The 15,575-nt window shown below is 35.1% G+C and overlaps 1 long non-coding RNA gene across 3 annotated transcripts in view; it reads left to right on the top strand.

Moving 5' to 3' along the window:
• The window catches only part of LOC135273405 (uncharacterized), a 48,930-nt gene that overhangs the window by 15,612 nt on the left and 17,743 nt on the right, over positions 1–15,575 (top strand). The window contains exon 1 of one of the 3 annotated variants that reach the window (XR_010341196.1): positions 7,710–7,828. The exons of the other annotated variants lie outside the window; for them this stretch is intronic. This is a non-coding gene — a long non-coding RNA (uncharacterized LOC135273405). Of the gene's footprint in view, positions 1–7,709; positions 7,829–15,575 lie in introns of those variants that run through there. 3 annotated transcript variants of the gene reach the window in all.

Genomic DNA, 15,575 nt, shown 5'->3' with positions numbered 1-15,575 from the left:
GCATGATGACTACTTCAAAGCGTATTATGTAGCCATGAAAGAAAATGTTATTTACAAATGGAAAATGCTTGTGCTCTAATATTGTGATAAAAGCATGATACAAAATTGAACATACAGAATGAGCACAATTTGGTGAAAACCCAACAATCTGTTCATTAAGAGACAGAAAGAAGACACATTCAAGTGTTAACAGTTGTTTATGTAATTGGTAGGATTATAAATTTTTCTCCTTTTTTGTTTCTGTGCAATTTCAAAAGTTCATTTAATAAATGGATATTGTTTCTATAATATAAACAAATTCGATATTAAAAAAACCATTGAAACCGGAAATCTGTTGGCTGATTAGGCTTAAAAACTCTCTCTCCTTCCATAGCTCAATTGTGTGTACCATCAACTGTTACCATTTATGGTTATCTTGGTGTTTTTCAGATTAGGCCCAAGAACTTTAATGAAAAGTGCAAGGAACACTAAGCTGGGAACCAGGAAATGTGGATTGTAGCCAGGGCAAACCATTAACCCACCGTGTGCTTCACGGTGAATCCCTTTTCCTACCAGGGCCTCAGTTTCTTTGTCTATAAAATGAAGAGCTCTGGTTCCCTCCCATCCAACACAACTCAACACACACAGTTCTACTTTTATGGTTTCGTTATTGAGTTTACTGGAAAATTTTAAGTGAAAGTGATTTCACTGTTAAAGTTTTAAAAACCATCGGAATGGATGATCTAGATTAGTATAGATGACTAACTGCTTTTAGACTGTAGCTATTGTTTACATCTCTCTTTAAAAATTTATTTTTTACTGCATTGAAGAATATAAAATCTACCTTATTAACAATTTTTAAGTGTACAGCACAGTATTGTGAACTATACACACATTGTTGTACAGCAGATCTCTAGAACTTTTTCATCTTGCATGACTGAAACTCTATAACCATTGATCAGCAACTCACCATTTTTTCCTACCCTCATCCACTGGCAACCATCATTCTACTATCTGTGTCTAAAGGTTTGACTACTTTAGATATCTTGGATAAGTGGCATCATGCAGTATTTGTCCTTCTGTGACTAGCTTATTTCACTTAGCATAATGTCTTCAAGGTTCATATTTTTAAAGCCTGAATAATATTCCACTATATCTTTACATCACATTTTCTTTATCCATTCACCCATGGATAGATACTTAGATTGTTTCCATCTCTTGGCTATTGTGAATAATGGTGCAATAAACATGAGAGTGCAAATATATTTTTGGGATCCTGATTTCAATTACTTTGAATAAGTACCCAAAAGTGGATTGCTGGATCATATGCTAGTTTCATTTTTAATTTTTTGAGGAAACTCCATGCTGTTTTCTATAGTAACTGTACCAGTTTACATTTCTACCAATAATGTACAAGGGTTCCAATTTTTCAGTATCCTTGTCAGCACTTGTTATTATTATAATTTTTAAAAATAATGGCTATCCTAACAAATGTGATGTGATATCTCACTGTGGTTTTGATTTGCATTTCCTTGATGATTAATGATGTTGAGCATTTCTCATGTACCTGCTGGCCATTTGTATGTCTTTGGAGAAATGTCTATTTATGTACTTTGCTCACTTTTTAATTGGCTTGTTTTGTTGTTGCTGTTCTTGAGTTGTAGGAGCACCTTATATATTTTGAATATTAATACATTTTAAAATACATAGTTTGCAAATATTTTCTTTCATTCTGTAGATTGTCTTCTTACTCTATTCATTCTTTCTTTTGCAGTGAAGAAGGTTTTTAGTTTCATACAGTTCTACTTGTGCTTTTGGTGTCTTATCCAAACAATCATTGCCAAGATCAATGTTTTGAAGCTTTCCTCCATGTTTTCTCCTAGCAGTTTCATAGTTTCAGGTCTTACATTTAAGTCTTTAACCCATTTTGAGTACGTTTTTGTGTATGGTGTAAGATAAGGGTCTGTTTTCATTTTTTCGCATGTGGATATCCAGTTTTTTCAGCACCATTTGTTGAAGAGACTGTTCTTACTTCATTGTGTAGATGAATGTCTTTGTCAAAGATCATTTGACAATTTATGTGTGGATTTATTTCTAGGGTCTCTATTCTGTTTCATTGGTCACATCTCTGTCCTTATGCCAATACCATACTGTTTTGCTTACTGCAGCTTCATAATATGTTTTGAAGTCAAGAAGTGTGAGTCCTCCAGATTTGGTCTTCTTTTAAGAGTGTTTGGTCTATTTAGGGTTCTTTGTGAGTCCATATAAATTTTAGGATTGTTTTTACTATTTCTGAAAAAAAAATGACATTGGGAATTTTGATAGGGATGGCATTAAATCTGTAGATCTCGCTGGGTAGTACAGACATTTTAACATTATCCATGTTCATTATGGATAGAACATTAGAACATTCAGACATTATCCAGTCTAAGAACATGGATACCTTTCAATTTGTTTATGTTTTCTTTACTTTCTTTTATCAATATTCTTTAGTTTTCAGTATTTAAGTCTTTCTTCTTCTTAGTTAAATTTATTTTAAATATTTTACTTTTTTTGATTCTTTGTAAATGCGATTATTTTCTTAATTTCCTTTTTGGTTTATTCATTGTTAGTGTATACAAATGCAACTGAATTTTCAATGGTGATTTTATATCCTGCAACATTAATGAATTCATTTTTTAGTTCTAACAGTATTTTTGTGTGAAATCTTTATGGTTTACTCTATATAAGATCATGTCATATGTGAACAAAGATAATTTTACTTCTTTTTATTTTTCTGAATTGGATGCCTTATATTTCCTTTCCTTGCCTAATTGCTCTAGCTAGGACTTAACAGTACTATATTGAATAGGAGTGGTGAGAATGAGCACCTTGCCTTGTTCTTGATCTTAAAGGAAAAGTTTTTTAGTTTTTTATCATTTAGTATGATACTAGTCATGATCTTATTATGTATAGCCCTTATTATGTTGAGGAAATTTCCTTCTATTTCTAATATTTTGAGGATTTTATTATGAGTGCATGTTGAATTTTGTCAAATGATTTTTCTGTATCTATTGAGATGACCCTGCAATTTTAATCCTTAGTTCTGTTAATGTGGTGTATCACATTGATTGATGTCATGTGTTGAACCATCTTTGCTTGGTCATGGTATATGATTTTTTTCAATGTGCTGTTCAATTCTGTTTGCTAGTACTTTATTAAGGATTTTAGCATCTATATTCATCTGGGGTATTGGCCTCTAGTTTACTTTTCTTGTAGTGTCTTTGTCTTTGGTATCAGAATAATGCTGGCCTTATAAAATGAGTTTGGATGTGTTCCCTTCTCTTCAATTTTTTACAATAGTTCAAGAAAGACTGGCATCAATTCCTCTTTAAATGTTTGGTAGAATTAGCCAGTGAAGCCTTTAGTCCTGGGCTTTTCTTTGACGTTTTTTAATTTCTGATTCAATTTTCTTACTAGTTATAAGTTTGTTCTTGCTAGTCTAGGTTTGTTCTTTTTATTTCTTCAGCAGTCAGACTTGGTAGGTTATATGTTTCAGGAATATCCATTTCTCCAGGCATATAATTTGTTGGCATATAATTTTTTTAGTCATATCTTATAATTATTTTTATTGCTGTAGCAAAAGTTATAATATTTCCTCTTTCATTTTTGATTTTATTTTGGTCTCTCTCTTTTTCATTTTTTTTAGTATAGCTAAAGGTTTGTCATTTTTGTTGATCTCTTCAAAAAGCCAACTTTTAGTTTCATTGATTTATTTCTGTTGTTTTCTATTTTCCATTTCAGTTATTTCTGTTCTAATCTTTGTTTTTTCTTCATTTCTGCTAAACTTTGGGTTTAGTATGTTTTTATTTTTCCTTATAGTTCTTATAGTTCCTTAAGATGTAAAGTTTGGTTATTTATTTGAGCTCTTTCTTCTTTTTTAATGTAGGCATTTATCACTATAAATTTTCTTCTTGGTACAACTTTTGCTTATTTGCATAAGTTTTGGTATGTTGTGTTTTTGTTTTTATTTGTCTTAAGATACGTTCTAATTTTCCTTTTAATTGCTTCTTTTGCCCCTTGGTTGTCCAGAGGTATATGATTAACTTCATGTATTTGTGAATTTCCCAGTTTTTTTTCTGTTATTGATCTCTAGTTTTCATTCCATTGTAGTTGGAAACTGATATGATTTCAGCCTTTTTAAATTTGTTAATACTTGTTTGGTGGCCTAATATGTGATCTACATTGGGAATGTTCATGTGCGCTTGAGAAGCATGTGAATTCTGCTGCTACTGGGTGGAATGTTCTTTATGTGTCTATTAGATCTGATTTATAGGGTTGTTCAAGTTTGCTCTTTCCTTATTGATTTTCAGTATGGATGTTCTAGCTATAACTGAAGGTGAGAAAGGGGAAGGAAATGGACCTACAGATTAAAGAAGACTAAAGGATCCTGATTAAGATAAATTTGTAAAAGTCTACATTACAATTGAATTGCCAAAAGTCAAAGGCAAAGAGAGAATTTTGAAAGCACCAAGAGGAAAGATATCTACTTTGATTCAAAATCTCCTACTATGATTGTGTTACTGTCTGTTTCCCCTTCAGTTCTGTTAATGTTTGCTTCATATATTTGAGTGCTCTGATGTGGGGTGCATACACATTTATAGTTGATTTACCTTCCTGGTAAATTGGCCACTCTTATAATTATATGATGTCCTTTTTTGTCTATTGTGTCAGTTTTTGACTTATAAAATAAATTTATATTTTCTGATACAAGTATAGCCACCTCTGCTATCTTTTGGTTACCATTTTCATGGAAAATCTTTTTCCATCCTTTTACTTTCAGCCTACATGTGTCTTTAAATCTAAAGTCAGTCTCCCATAGGCAGCATGTAGTGAGATCTTGATTTTTACAAATTCATTCAGTCACTCTATGTCTTATAACTGGGAATTTAGTCCATTTACATTTAAAGCAATTACTTATAAAGAAGGACTTAAGATTGCCATTTTGTTAACTATTTTCTCTCTTGTAGCTTTTTGTTCTTTTTTCTTTCTTTCTTGGTGTTGTTATTTTGGTAGTGACATGTTTTGAATCATTTCTTAATTTCCTTTATGTATCTTCTATATGTATTTTCTTTGTAGTTAACATGATGTTTGTATAAAATACTTATAACAATCTGCTTTAAGCTGATAACAATTGCAATCACATACAAAAACTCTAATCTTTTACTTATTTCTCTTTCATACTTTGTGTTAACTCTAATACTATAATTAAAAGTGATTTATGGACCACCATTACAATATTCTGTATTCGTTTATACATTTACCTTTACCAGCAAGTTTTATACTTTCACATTTTTGTGTTTCACATGTTTTGTGTTGCTGTCTACCATTCTTTTGTTTCAATTTGAAGGATTCGCTATAGAATTTCCTGAAAGTCTAATGGTGAGGAAATCCTTCAGCTTTCAGTGTTTCTGCTTTATTTTTGAATGTCAGTTTTGCCATATATAGTATTTTATTTTTAGCACTTTGAATATATTCTCTTATTCTCTGCTGGCCTGCAAGGTTTCTGCTGAGAAATCCATTGATATTCTTATGTAGAATCATTTTCATGTGGTGAGTAGCTTTCTTCTTGCTGCTTTCAAAATTCTTTCTTTGTCTTTGATTTTTGGCAATATGATTGTAATATAGACTTTTACAAATTTATCTTAATTGGGAATCCTTTATGCTCCTTTAATCTGTACGTCCATTTCCTTCCCCAGATTTGGGAAAATCTCCGCCATTATGTCTTATGCCATTCTCAATAATTCTCTCTCTCTCTCTCTCATTTCCTTCTGGAATAGCCATAATGTGTAATTAGTCTGCTTGATGAGGTTCCATAAGTCCCTTAGGCTTTATTCATTCATTTTCATTTTTTCCCCTTTTGTTATTCTGACTGGGTAATCTGAAATGATCTGTTTCTGAGTTTGTTGATTCTTTTTTCTGCTTCATCATGCTTACTGTTGAATCCTTCTAGTGAAATTTTCAATTCAGCTGTTGTGTTCTTAAGCTCCAAAATTGCTGTTGGTTATTTAAAAATTTTTCTCTTTGTTAATATTCTGTTTTTGTTCATTTATCATTTTTCTAACATCTTTGTGATGGTTATTTTGAATTCTTTGTCAGGTAATTCATGTACCTCTATTTCTTTAGGGTTGGTTACTAGAAATATATTTTGTTCCTTTGATTGAGATATGTTTCCCTATTTCTTTATGTGTCTTATAATTGTGTTGGCATTTATACATTTGAAAAACAGCCATCTCTCCTAGTCTTCACTCACTGGCTTCATAAAAGGAAATAACTTCACCAGTTATTTCAGCTAGAGATTGTGAAGTCCTCTCACATCTTTTCAGGAGATGTGTTCTCTGGTTTCTCTCAATTAGAGAGGTTTGCAAGTTGTTTTTTTCAGGGCTTGTAATCTCTTGCTCCCTCTGGTGTCTGTTCTGTAGTATTATAAGTTTTCTGGTGCAACCTTGAGCAACTGAGTTTTCAGTTTTTGTTTTTTCGTCCTGTGGCCCTAGGCAAACAAAGTATGTTGGTTTCCCATCAGGATTCTGAATCAGATGAGGCAAAAACTCATCCTTCAGGAAACCCCCTGAAAAGGCAGAATGCTGGATGTACATACCACCCTTCTCTTTTTTCCCCAGGGAAAAAAGCCACAGCTGGGTGCTTACTCCTGATTACAACAAGCCAAGCTAATTTCTATCTGTGGTATTACAAGTTCTCTGGCACTGCTCCAAGCTCCTGACTCTCTTTTGCTTTCTGTGGCTCCCAGGCATCCAAGGTATGTCAGTTCCCATGAATCTTCCGAGTCAGGTGAGAGAGAAACCAGTTCCTTGGGCAGTCCCCCAAAACCTGAAACTTTGAACATACATTTCATTCTTTTCTTTACCTCTCATGAAAGAAGCTGTATATTGGGCTTTTCTTCCCAGAGATGTGCTGGCTTGGGGGAGGGGTTGACATGGTTGAAATGAAATGGATTTCTTACCCATTTCAATGTAGCTGCTCTTGGCTTTGAACTTGCCTGGGGGTATTGTGACTTCCTAACTGATTTCTAGAGTTCTCATAAAAACTTTTTATCTGAATATTGTTGTTTAGTTAATGTTTCCATGAAGGAATGGGGTCTGGGGTTTCCTATTCCCCCATCTTGATGATATCACTCTTCTATATCTCTTAAACAATGAGAAATTAAAACTTGCTCACTCCACACTCATATGTGCAAAGACACACACACACACCTCCTATCCCCTTATTATCCTACCTATGGCCTCCTTTTTATTTATGCAGTTCTCCCCTAAAGTACTTTCTCTCTCAACATTGGCCAGCAAATATGCCCCAAGTTTTCATGAATAGGTTTAATATCATCTTTAGACCCAAGCCATAGGAATCCCTGCTCTAGGCCTTGTATTGAAGGATAATATATACCACAAATACAAAAAGACGGAATTATTTAAGAGCACATAAGCACCTCTGTCACTCAGGATCTGGTGTTGAAGGCTGACATATGCAACCTTACACATCTGTTCTTATGATGAACATCTTCTGGACCTCAAGGTAAAAAAAAATTTTAAAAATATCTCAGTGTATGCCCTTGACACATGCTTTAAAGGTTTGTGGTTTGTGCCATTGCCAATGTTGAAGCTAGTCCCTACTTTAGAATGTGGGAAATATTTGAACAACAGAAGCATTTAAGTAAAAAAATGAGGCAAATTAGTCAATCTTTCTTTCCAAAAGCTTGAATGTGGAGATTCCTGCTCAATAAAGAATCATTTCCCAGTGATATGGAGGGTACTTTTTCTTGCTTCTCTGACTTCTGATTTTGGAGATACATCAATTGGTATGGTATTTATAGTGGTTATAAGTGGCAGATAAAGAACTGTTAACTTTGTAATGGTTAAAATTTATATTCCTCTGAAATTTATATATAGGAAGAAGTGACATGTACGATGTCTGATACTGATTCTTTACCTTTTTATCAAATCTGGTTACTGTTTCAAAAATGGTGAAAATCATGAGACAAGTGATAATTTATACAATGAAATTATAATAGTTTGTAGTTTTCTATGATGATGATAATTTATCATATGTAATTCCATTATAATATGTGCATATTATATCCACAATTTACAGATCTTTCTAAATCTAAGATAATAATTATTACTCTAATAATTTATTGATAATTTCAGTTTCTCCTGCCTCTGAAGAGTGAGTTTTCTCTAAACTGAAATTAGTATAAACTTACCTAAAAACTACAGTGACTCAGGAATAATTGTGTAATTTGGTGTTACTACTAAAAGAACAAAAATTATGTGACAATCTTGATTATAATAGCATAAAAAAGGTTTTGCCAAAATGAAGGAAAGTAAATTTTGTGAAATTAGTGTATAGCAATTTGTAAATTATATTCCTTCATTTTAGTAGTCAGCAAACATCAACCACTGATTAGTGGAACAGGCAGACATGTATGATAATAATTGAATTCTGTTATCTTTGATAGCTTGTTTATTTTCAATAACATAGAAAATCACAGCTTTGTACATATTTTTAGATTTTTATTTCTATTAAAGTATATTTGTCAATGTAGGGATGTAGAAGAAAGCAGTTTATGTAACAGTTTACTAGTTTGATTATGAATTTTGAATTTAGATATACAGTCTAGGGGCCTCTAGCTATATTCTTGTCCTGAACCCATAAAATGTTCGAACCTGGTCTGAATCGGTTATGGCATGACAGCCAACATGTGTGACTGCTGTGACACTGAAAGTGTGGATGAGCAGGTGTCTTACAACGTGGAGCTGTACTTCAGCATCCTGCTGATCATATCTGTGGAGCTGTTTGAGGGTGCTCTACAAGGGCAGTGCTCAGCCCAAGGAACATGGGTGAGGGGAAGAGGATATTGTTGAGGGTCCTGGTAAGGGTTTTTCTTTTTGTCCCCTTTGAGTGGTCTCAAGCAAGCTGCAGAATGACTATTCTAATTATACAAATTTATTTGTAGCTTCATCACTGTTTAAAATCCTGGCTTTGAGAAAGTCTGACTGATATCCATATCAATTCACATTTTCTTTTCTTTTTTTAAATTTTAAAGTTCTGGGGTACATGTGCAGGATATATGCAGGTTTGTTACATAGGTAAACATGTACAGTAGTGGTTTGCTGCACCTATCAACCCATCACCTGGATATTAAGTCCAGCTTGCATTAGTTATTTTTCCTAATGCTCTCCCTTCCCCAACCTCACCCCCTGAAAAGACCCACTGTGTCATGTTCCCCTCCCTGTGTTCATGTGTTTCTATTGTTCAGCTCTCACCTGTAAGTGAGAACATGTGATGTTTGGTTCCTGTGTTAGTTTACTGAGGATAATGGCTTCCAACTCCATTCATGTTCCTGCAAAAGACATGATTTTGTTCTTTTTAATGGCTGCATAGTATCCCATGGTGTATATGTACCACATTTTCTTTATTTAGTCTCTCATGATGGGAATTTGGGTTAATTCAATGTCTTTGCTATGGTGAACAGTGCTGCAATGAACATATGTGTTAATGTATCTTTGTAAGAGGATTATTTATATTCCTTTGGGTATACACCCAGTAATGAGGTTGCTGGGTCAAATGGTATTTCTGATTCTAGATCTTTGAGGAATCGCCACACCACCTTCCACAATGGTTGAACTAATTTACATTCCCACCAACAGTGTAAAAGTGTTCCTATTTATTCACAACCTTGCCAGTATCTGCTGTTTCTTGACTTATTAATAATCACCATTCTGACTGGCATGAGATGGTATCACACTGTGGTTTTGATTGCATTTCTTTAATGATCAGTGATGTTGAGCTTTTTTTCATATGTTTGTTGGCTGCATAAATGCCTTCTGAGAAGTGTCTCTTCATGTCCTTTGCCTCCTTTTTATTTTTATTTTGTTCTTGTAGATTCTGGAAATTAGACCTTTGTCAGATGGATAGGTTCCAAAATTTTTCTCCCACTCTGTAGGTTGCCTGTTCACTCTGATGATAGTTTCTTTTGCTGTGCAGAAGCTCTTTAGTTTAATTAGATCCCATTTGTCAGTTTTTGCTTTTGTTGCAATTGCTTTTTGTGATTTTGTCATGAAATCTTTGCCCATGCTTGTCCTGAATGGTACTGCCTAGATTTTCTTCTAGTGTTTTTATAGTTTGGGGTGTTACATTTAAGTTTTTACTCTATCTTGAGTTAATTTTTCTATAAAGTGTAAGGAAGGGGTAGTTTCAATTTTCTGCATATGCCTATCCAGTTCTCCCAGAACCATTTATTAAATAGAGAATCCTTTCTCCACTACTTGTTCTTGTCAGATTTGTCAAACATCAAATGGCTGTAGATGTGTAGTCTTATTTCTGAGTTTTCTATTCTGTTCCATTAGTGTATGTGTCTGTTTTTGTACCTGTACTGTGCTGTTTTTGTTACTATAGCCTTGTAGTACAGTTTGAAGTCTGGCAGAGTGATGCCTCCAGCTTTGCTCTTTTTGCTTAGGATTGCCTTGGCTATATGAGCTCCTTTTGGGTTCCATATGAATTTTAAAATAGTTTCTTCTAATTCTGTGAAGAATGTCAATAGTAGTTTAATGGGAATATCATTGAATCTATAAATTGCTTTGGGCAGTGTGACCAGTTTCACAATATTGATTCTTCCTATCCATGAGCATGAAATGTTTTTCCACTTGTTTATGACCTCTCTGCTTTCCTTAAGCAGTGGTTTGTAGTTCTCCTTGAAGAGGTCCTTTAGTTCCCTTGTTAGCTGTATTCCAGGTATTTTATTCTCTTTGTAGCAATTGCCAGTTCACATTTTCAAAATAAATTTCAACATTATCTTTGTCAATGAAAGAAAATAAGGCTCTTAAAATCTTATTAAAATTTTTATTTTTAATCAACAAATAATAATTGTAATTTTCATGACTTTAACTGTTTCATATTTTTAAGTTGTAAACGTGGTTTGAATTTTTTATCAACTACTTATAAAACAGAGAATTTCTTTTTCATAGTGATTATTAAGAATTTGAAGAGACTTAAAAAAATCTTGATCAAAGACTGTGTGTAGACTGGGTGTATGTCTCATGCCTGTAATCCTAGCACTTTGGGAGGCCCAGGTGGGAGGATCATTTTAGGTCAGGAGTTTGAGACCAGCCTGGCCAACATGGTGAAACTCCATCTCTACTAAAAATGCAAAAATTAGCCAGGTGTGGTGGCACAGGCCTGTAGTCCCAGCTATTCAAGAGACTGAGGCAAGAGAATCGCTTGAACCTGGGAGGTGGAGGTTGCAGTGAGCCAAGATTGGGCCATTACACTCCAGCCTGGGTGACAGAGTGAGACTCCATCTCAGAAAAGAAAAAGTGTGTGTAGCTATTTCAGAAACATCTGATAATGAAGTTCTAGTCACAGACACAAACTGCAGTCTTGTATTACAATATGCAAAAATATTTTTTTAAAATATAATTTCAACTTTTATTTTAGATTCAGATAGTATATGCGTAGCTTTGCTACATGGGTATACAGTGTGATGCTGAGGTTGTGGGTAAGAATGATCCCATCACCTAGGTAATGAATGAGTGTAGTACCCAATAGTGAGTTTGTGAAAATATTTTTCAAAGTTATTTATAAATTCTAAATTTGTAATCATTGCTAATGTTTTAAAATCATAATTATATGATAAAATATATTTTCTAAAACCATGAGCTCCATATTTTCATATACCAAACCCTTAAATTTCTTCTAATTTACCCTTGTGTGCCTTACGAAATAGGGTCATTTTCTTTTCTTTTTTTTTTTTTGAGATGGAATCTGGCTCTGTTGCCTAGACTGGAGTGCAGTGGTGCAATCTCAGCACACTGCAACCTCCATCTGCCAGGTTCAAGCAATTCTGCTGCCTCAGCCTCCCGAGTAGATGGGACTACAGGCATGTGCCACCATGCCCGGATAATTTTTTGTATTTTATTTTAGTAGAGACAGGGTTTCACCATGCTAGCCAGGCTGGTCTTGAACTCCTGACCTCGTGATCTGCCCACCTCGGCCTCCCAAAGTGTTGGGATTACAGGCGTGAGCCACCGTGCCCGGCCTAATGGTCATTTTCTATGTGTGCCATAACATACAAAACACTGGAATCCCTGCTTTGTCTGATAAACAACCTTGGCAGTACTACATAGTCACCATGGGAGGTTTACAAAACACTCAGGCCTGGTCCACCCCAAGAATCTGACATAGTTGGTTTGGTCTGGGCTAGGGGTTGAAAACTCAGTGTTCTCTGTTCTGAGTAGATCTGAGCATTAGAATGACCAGGAGAGCTTGAGAAACACAGATGCCTGAGCTTCACCTCAGAATATCTGGATCACGGGTTTTGGGCCCCATATTTTTCAAAGAGAACCACTGCTTAAGGTGATATGATATCCTGCTCTCTCCTTCTATGTGGCAGTAAGCCTCATTGCTCAGCCTTCCAGGTAGAAGACTACAAAGCGAGGAATTGAGGTTTACAAAATATTAACTCCATTCTACCCAATGATTTGGGACTTGGGTTGCAAAACATTTGGGAGTATTGGAAGCTGTCTTTTAAGTGATGCCAGTTGCATAACACCGGTGGATTCTGATGGCTTAGACAATGATTTCCAACCCTGGCTTATGTTAGAATTGCCTAGAGAGCAATAAACAAACAAACGAAAACGCAAACATGCTTGGGCCTCATCCCAGACCAATTAAATGAGAATCTCCAGGAATGGGACCCATATACGATCTGGTTTTCAAAAAGCTTCTCAGATGATTTTAATAAATACCCAAAACTGAGAACAATTGGCTCAAGGGAAACATGCAGGACTTGATTTCCAACTGTTTCCCTGACCCTGTTTGTCCAGTCACACTGGTCTACTCAGTTTCCAGTGTCCAGTGTCCATACCTATTCCTAACTCACATTCTGTGGTTCTCCTGGACTATACTATCTAACATGGCCTTACCATTCTTGCCCCCTGTGTTCTTTATTGCCCAGTTAATGACTTCCTTTGTCTGCAAAGCCTCCCTTTATTGCTCCAGCTCTCAGTGACTGCTTCTTCTGTAATTTCCTCTAATTATAACGCATATTCTCATCTGTGAGAGAAGAAACAATGCTGTCTCTATCATTATGTCCCACCATGAGGAAAGTCTACCCATGGCAGGTTTTTAGGAAATGCTTGCTGCTGCTCTTTCTGGGTGTGCTTTCCTTAGGAAAGGTGAGCACATTTCACTTTGTGGAGATGGTAAAGAACTGGAGAAAGCCAAACTCTTATTCGTCTCTATTTCTTCTCCTACTGTTTGAGGAGGGAAGGTGAGAGTCCAGAATGTTGCAGAGGGATCCTACAGTGGTGGGATTTTCTATTTTACCATGCTTTACACCCATGCCACGTATGAGTAGGTGCTCGGTTTGTTACAATGAAAAACAGCTTACGTACAAAGTCACTGCCCTGGTAGAGGCCTGGAATAGCCCATAGCTTGAATATGCACCTCTTGTTTCTATATCTCCATTGGCATCTTCTAAATTCGCTCAATGTTCCCTTATTTTCAAAAGGAATCTTAACTCTGGCCCAAAGCTCACGTGAACCAGTTTTATATTCATTCATTCATCTACTCACTACACATTTGTTGAGCACTTTGTGTGCCAAGGCTCCCGTTAGTCTCTGTGAAGCTCTCGTTAGGCCTGTCTGCTAGCTAAGTGCCTACAACTTTCAGAGCTGGGATTTACAGAGTAACAGAATACTAGTTTCTTACAAAGTTTTTTTCTTCATTTTATTTTAAAATTCATTTAAATTTTATTAATGAAACACTTTAGCTAAATTGTGCAGGCTAAACATATTTAGAAAAACAAAACTTTTACCTAAAATAAAAAAGATGTTATCTTTGTGAATGTTTACAACTGTGAGGTAAATAGATCCATATTCATGCAAACACAGACTTATAAATACAATGCAAATGCACATATGATATGTGTTGCTAATGCATATGCAGACCCTTGTAACATGTCCATTTCAACACTAAATATTTAAAGTCTTAAAGATGCCAACAAGTTGCTAATTCATGGTAATTTCATTCTTCTTTAAAACCTTATAACAGTTCCAAGTATAACTGGTACATAATTTTCAGTGCGGATATTGAAGTCTCAAGTTAGAAATTGCATAATTATTGTGTAATTATGTGGCTTTTGGTATGTATACACACTGAGTGGCTGAAGAAGGGCTTGGTTCATTTTGTACACTTATAAAGTATTCACCTGCTTTGCTGGCTTTCTTGAATTTCCATTCGTATATTCAAATAATACTGCACTTTATGAGCATTTACCCATGGCCACCCCCACCCCAAAATATATATATATGGAGTCTAATGAAAACATAACTGAGTCATTGGTTTGTTATACAATGTTCCCGAAACATGAATCTTATTTCTAATCTTTAGATCTTTTCACTTGAATTTTGGAAGCAGAGCCTTGTTTTTTAATTTCTGACTTTAATTTTAGGTTCAATGGGTAGATGTGCAGATTTGTTACATCAGTATATTGCATATCATGGGTGCTTGGTGCATAGATAATGTTGTCACCCAGGTAAATGGCATAATACCAATAGGTAGTTTTTCAACCCCTACCCTCCTCCCAGCCTCCATCACCATGTAGACTCTGGTGTCTGTTGTTCATTCCCTTCGTTATGTCCATGTGTACTGAATATTGGGCTCCCAGTTATAAGTGAGAGCATGCAGTATTTGGTTTTCTGTTCCTGCCTTGATTTGCTTAGGATTATGGCCTCCAGCTCCATCTGTGTTGCTTCCAAGGACATGATCTCATTCTTTTTTATGGCTGTGTAATATTCCATCGTGTATATGTACCACATTTTCTTTATCCAGTCCGCTATTGATGGGCACCTAGGTTGATTTCATTTTCTTTCTATTGTGAATAATGCCGTGATGAACATATGCATGCATATGTCTTTATGGTACAACAACTTACATTCCCTTGGGTATATACCCAGTAATAGTATTGCTGGGTCAAACAGTAGTTCTATTTTAAGGTCTTTGAGATGTCCCCAGACTGCTTTGCACAGTGGCTGAACTAATTTACATTCCCACCAGCAGTGTATAGGATTCCTTTTCTCTGCAACCTCGTCAGCACATTATTTTTTTTTTCTTTTTAATAGTAGCAATTCCGACTGGTGTGAGATGGTATCCCATTTTGGTTTTGATATGCATTTCCCTAATGATTAGCGATGTTGAGCATTTTTTTTATATGCTTGTTGACTGTGTGCATGTCTTCTTTTGAGAAGTGTCTGTGCATGTCCTTTGCCCATATTTTAATGGGATTGTTTATTTTTTGCTTGTTGATTTAAGTTCCTTATAGATTCTGGATATTAGACTTTCATCAGATGCATAGTTTGCAAATATTTTCTCCATTCTGTAGGTTGTCTGTTTACTCTGTTGATGGTTTCCTTTGCTATGCAGAAGCTCTTTAGTTTAATTAGGTCCCACTTGCCAATTTTTGTTTTTGTTGCAATTATTTTTGGAGTCTTCATTATGAAGTCTTTGCCAGGGCCAATGTCCAGAATGGTATTTCCTAGGTTTTC

This window comes from Aotus nancymaae, unplaced genomic scaffold (genome assembly GCF_030222135.1).
Source record: "Aotus nancymaae isolate 86718 unplaced genomic scaffold, 86718_ANA_hifiasm-v0.15.2.pri h1tg000007l, whole genome shotgun sequence".
Lineage (NCBI taxonomy): Eukaryota > Metazoa > Chordata > Mammalia > Primates > Aotidae > Aotus > Aotus nancymaae.
The sequence above is the reverse complement of the archived record's forward strand: the minus strand, read 5'-3'. Positions and strand labels throughout refer to the sequence as shown.